The 5,523-nt window shown below is 60.1% G+C and overlaps 1 long non-coding RNA gene across 1 annotated transcript; it reads right to left on the minus strand.

The window, feature by feature from the left end:
• Positions 1-373: 373 nt before the first annotated feature.
• LOC113845284 (uncharacterized) lies at positions 374-4,817 on the minus strand. The gene is made up of 3 exons (XR_005269601.2): positions 4,594-4,817; positions 3,520-3,598; positions 374-1,854 (listed from the first exon to the last, which is right to left on the minus strand). It is a non-coding gene; the product is annotated as an uncharacterized lncRNA (long non-coding RNA).
• Between the last annotated feature and the right edge of the window lie 706 nt (positions 4,818-5,523).

A 5,523-nucleotide genomic window follows, 5' to 3' on the forward strand; every position in this document is an offset into this window, starting at 1 on the left:
GTAAAACTGCAGCTGCTCCCTTCCCAAAACTCGTTTTGAGCTGGAGGACCACAGCTCCTGGTTCACTCAGATGTCAGCTGGAGCAGTAGCCACGGGCCAGCGCCCCGGGGGGGTGCAGCAGCCTCTGCCCCCCTCCACAGGGAGCCTCGCCACAGGGGGCATGGGGGTGGCCAGCCATCCTCGGAGGGAAGGGAAGCGGCAGGTGAAGGGTTAAAGGTGTCCTTCCCACCCAGCATATGCTGTGTGCCAATCCTCCAAGCCATGTGTTTGAAATCCTTTCTGCTATCTCCTGAAAATATTTACAGTACATGCAGATAAATTAGCTGTAGCGCTTATTACGTCTCCCTGGAAATATATACAGCAGTTAAAGATGTTTAAAAAAATAGCCAAAAGCCGTCTCTTTACTATATCTGGAAGATATTTCACAGTGAGGGGAATTTACAAGGCCGGGTGGCGGGGAAATCGCATTTATTTTCACTCGAGTAGAGAAAGTTAAAGGACCCTTCACTGGAGTTTATTTTCATCTCTGCCTGCGAGACAAGGGCCCGGGTTTGCTGGGGCAGGACTGCGGAGCCTGGAGAGCGGCACGGGGACCAGGACCACGGCTGCGGGTGCCCCCTGGCACCGCGGGATGGAGGAACACCACGAGCACCAGGCTGCCCCTGCATGGGGCTGGCCCTGAGCCCCCAAGGTGCCCTGCAGACCCCCAGGTGCCCGGTGTCCCCCAGGTGCCGTGTGCCCCCAGGGCACCACGGACGTGCCCGCGGGTGGCACTGCTGTTGTCACCATGTGCTGCCTTCTTCCTTGCTGCCAGGTGGGCACCATGGTGATCTGGCATCATCGGGGACCCTCGGACATCCTCCTGGTGCCCCTGGGCACTGGGGGGGACGTCCCAGCTCCACGGGCAGCGCCCGCAGCCGAGGTCCTCGTGGTCACCAAAACCTCTGGGATGGAGACATTGGTTCCAGGCCCTCTTCTTCAGGCTGGGGTTCCTCGTGACGAAGGCACCTGCCAGCTGGGGACCAGAGGCCAAGGTCCTCAGATGCACCCGCTGGCTTGGGGTCGGTGACCCAGCGCTGGATGACAGCGTGTGTCTTCTGGGCCACTGGCATCAAGGGCTGGAAGGGAGCTGCCGGCCTTGACGTAAAAGGCTTTGGGAAGCCATTTGCTAATTCCCCTGAGTCACCCGCTCCCTCTGGCTGTTTTGAAATTCATATCTAATGAGTGGTTTGGGTGAAGGAATTCTGAAAAGATGCAAACAATTCCTTTGCCAAAATAAAGAGAGCCAGAGCTGGGCTTATAAACATATAAATCATTTCTAGTTTTTAGCTTGCAAACAAGATACTTGCTTCTTCATGCAGATTTTGGGGAGAGCGGGGAGAAAGGGCTGGGGCAGCAGGAGCAGGCAGCAGCCGCGACTGGGCAGCAGTTGCCCCAAAAGCCTTCCTCCAAGCCAGGCACCAGCCTCCAGGAGGAAGGAGCCTGATGGGATCTCCACCACCTCATCTGCTCACCAGCTCCTCGAATGACAAACTGCAGCAGATGAGCTCAGGCAACACTTCGTTTTCCCTCGGGGTGAGGGACGCAGTGCCCTGGTGTCCTGGGCAGGCACCCTGGGCAAGGAGGTGCCCTCTGCCCCCACGCCAGCCTCACCAGGAGGGCACAAGAAGGAGGTGGTGGGGCTGGGAGGGAGGTGGGTGCCGCTGCCCAGGTGGTCGCCCAGCCCCGTAGGCAGGCTGGGAATTGTCACCAGCATTTTCGGCAGCTTCCTCTCCAACCTCTCCACTGGAGAGAAGCCCCACCATGGTGCTGGGCTGCTCACACTCCGAGCTCTGCGTAATTCAAGCAAAATTCCTGGGGGAAAAGAGAAAAACAACGTGGGTCACCCCAAAAGGAGCTGAGCACGGAGAAGCTCTCCTGCCCGCAGACCCCATCAGGGCAAGCCCTTGATAAATCTCAATGTCACTGATCCCCGTGCCGCAGGCTGTGTTTGGTGCCCCAGGTGCTCAGAAGGGGCAGCCCCTCTCCAGAGGCACCTGTGCTGCTCAGCCAGGCCAGCGGATGAGGATTAATCTGGGAAGGAATCAAAATCAGCCCTGCTGCTGCTGCCCTGCTGCTGTGGGGTGAAGGAGCCTGGCCAGGAGCAGAGCGAGCGGCCGTGCCATGGCTGGTGTCCCCTGGTGTCACCGCCACGGGTGTTGGCAGGGGGGAGCCAGCACCTCCAGGCGGGGGCCGCTCCAATGGCCAGCTTGCGCTAAGTGCATTTTTTCCCAAATAAAGTGCTCTGACTTGGTCAAATTTGAGTATATTCCAGGGACACAAGACAAATCTCAGCCTCTCTCCCTTCCCCACTTGCCAAATTTCAAGCTCTTGCTTCAAAGGCAGAATTTTAAAACAAAATAAGGACAAATGCTTTATTTTCCTGTGCCCTCACTCTTGGAAACAGCCTGCCTCCCTCGCTGAAATTTTCCCCCAAAGTTTAACTGGAGGCCACAACCCACCCTGGAAAAAAAAAAATAAAAAAATAAAAAAATTGCCACCCAGCCTGAGAATGGTTTGGCAGAGCTGCCAGCAGCCAAAGGCAGGATCTGACACCAGCAAGCACCAAGAGTCCTTAAAACCTGGGGGCATCTCCAGCTCCCCGCTGCAAGCACATGGAGTCCGTCTGCAGCACACTCACGGCGCAGTCACTTTATTTATAGGATGCCGCGTATGTGCCTCGTCCTTCCAGGGGCTCTTTCCCCTTTTTTTTTTTCTCGGCTTGCGGAAGCCAGGCAGATAACCAAAGCTGTTCCTCACTTTCACAGCAGATAAGCTAATTGTCGGATGTGCCCTTTGAGATAAGCGGATCCCGGGTTTACGAGGGAACATGTGTTCTTGGGAAGCGCAGTCACCGAGCCCTGATGCAGGCGATAACCCATGGGCGTGCAGGCTCCCTCCCTGGGAAGCGCAGGGCCCTGACTGCCTCTCCCTCATCCGTCGGGGCTTGGGGTGCGTTTTGGGGAGGGGGGGGGTTCCCAATCTGCCCAGCTCTGCTGCTCCTGAGCAAGGAGATGTCTTGGTACGGACCCCATGGTTTGCCCAGTCAGCCCAGGAGGTACCCAAAGCATGCACCGGGCCATCTCCTGGTGTCAGATGGGGTAATAAAGCCCCCCAGTGGTTCATAATTAGGCAAAGGCAGGGCACCGCTGTGCAATGCCTGTTGAAACCCACGACAAAAACCGCGGTGGTTTCATGAAGGGTCCTGCCAGGCGGGTGGTGATGGGGATTCCCTGGCTCTCAGGCACGCACACAGGCAGCAGCGCGTTTCCCTCAGCCCCTGCAGAGCCCTGTGGGTCCGGCAGTAGCACGGTGCCCAGCTCCCATGCCGGGGGTGCCCCAGCACCCACCACCAGCACCCACAGGCACCCGGCACCCCGCGGTCCTGCCCCCGCTACCCCAGCAGCTCCCAGGGCGGGCAAGCCACCCTCCGCTGCCCCTTCTTCCTTCCCTCCCCCCCCCCGAACAGCCATCACTCACCAGGCTTTGATTACAGCCACAAAGGAGCCTTGGAGGAACCACGGGGAAGCTGGAGGGAGGCAGGCAGATGATGAAAGAGCTGTCAAATGGGATTAAACAGTAACCGTCTCCCCTACCGCTGGGCAGCGGGAAGGGGGACAGATTGTACCGGATTGTAATGCAGGAGCCCTCCCGCTGCTGGAGCCTGCCAGGCCCGGCCCCTGCGGGCTGCCAGCCGGGCAGTGGGATGGGGGGGACCCATCCCCGGGTCAGGCCGTGGTGGGTGCTGGGCTCAGGGGGCCGTTGGTATGGGGCAGGAGAGCGGGGTGGCGAGGAGCTGCTGGTGGAGCTGCCCCCAGGGCTTTGGGCATCGCTCAACGTGGTGGGCACGGCACAGGACTGGTGTCAGGGTCCTCCTGCAGGCTCACGAGCACCCCAGAAACAGCCACCACGGTGCCAAGGGCAGGTACGAGGTGCCACGGCGTGCGGAGAGTCCCACACCCAGCCCTCGTGCGTTAGGGTCCCCCCAGGGGTGCACGGTGCTGTGGTCCCAGCACGTGGCGCGCAGCTCCCCAAGCACCAGAGGAGAAGAGGAGCCGTGGTACCACCAGCCCCAGGTTCTCCGTGGCTCCCTTGGACGTGTGCAGGCAGCAGGGGCTGCAGCCAGCCATGGGGACGTTGTCACAGCCTGCAGAGAGCCGCTTGTGCAGGGCCTGAACACCGGCACTGCTCGGCCAGGCCATCCCAGCACCCTGAGGGCACAAGTCCCGGACCCTGCGCCCTGCACCAAAACCACCCCAACCTCTCTCCATCAGCATCTCCCAACTTTTGGGAGCTGTGCCAGCCCTGGGGCTGCTTCAGGCCACGTTAGGTGGCATTGGAGCAGCCCCTCATGGTCTCACAGAGCCAGAAATAGAGGTGCTGGGTGGCACGGGGGCACCCCCATCCCTGCACCACCACACGCTGCCCTCAGCCCCGGGTGCCTGGTTTCCAAAAGGCACGGAGGGAAAGGCCCCAGCGCAGCCCCTGGCCCCCACCGCTGCCCCCAGCCCCGCTCCAGGCGGACCCCCCTCGCCCCCAGCACCAAGTCCTCACCACCCACTCCGCCAGCGCAGCTCCAGTTTCTCACAGCACCCTCTTTTCTCAGCCATTCGTCACGGCCCCCCGCACAAAAGCCAGGGAGAGAAAGAAACAAGGAGTAGGAAAAGGAAGGAAGATAAAAAAGAGAGAGAGAGGGAGCGCGAGCAAGAACGAAAGAAAGAGGGAGGACAAAGCGTGAAAGGACCCAGGTCTGTCACTGACTGAGCGCAAAGGGGGAGGAGGGGAAATTATTAAATAAATGAAGCACCTCAGCGGTTTGGGGGGCACTGGAAGACGGGCCGACCGCAGCTGAATTTTAAATGCCTGCCACACAATCAGTCCCATTTTGTGAAGAGAGGAAGCTGTGTCCAAAGACCCTCATGTTTATTCACGAGGAGCCCGCCTGGCCCCTCCCACCCTATTGTCTTTGGGTATCAATCACGGCGCCCTTTATTTGGGGGCATCTGTCTGGCCCGATGAATGGCTGGGGTGACGAACGGGATGGCGGGGCCAGGGAGGGGAGCTGTGGGGCTGTCCCATCTCCCTTCCCAGCGGGTCAGGCACACCGGGACCCCTCCATCCTATTGAGGGAGAACCGTGCCCCATGTCCCCACACGGTGCCAGGGCACCGCTGTGTTCCCCCACTGCTGGGGAGGTGGAAAGCCCCCCTCTGGGTGTGCAGGAGGGGTCCTCACGGGGAGCTGGGGGCTCTGATGAAGCCTTCCTGGGTCTTGTCAAGGGAAAAGAGCAGGAGAGCTGCACAGACACCCAGATGCTCCTCTTCCAGGTGGTTTGGTTTCCCCGTCTGAGCCTTTCCTTCCCCCGGTGCTCAGGGGAGCTGGAGCCGTGCCTGGTTCTTGCACCGGGAACGGCTGCGGGAGGCAGGAGCGGGGCTCATCTGCAGGCAAAGTCATCGTGGGATCGCCTGTTGGGAAGCTGAAACTC

This window comes from Anas platyrhynchos, chromosome 15 (genome assembly GCF_047663525.1).
Source record: "Anas platyrhynchos isolate ZD024472 breed Pekin duck chromosome 15, IASCAAS_PekinDuck_T2T, whole genome shotgun sequence".
NCBI lineage: Eukaryota > Metazoa > Chordata > Aves > Anseriformes > Anatidae > Anas > Anas platyrhynchos.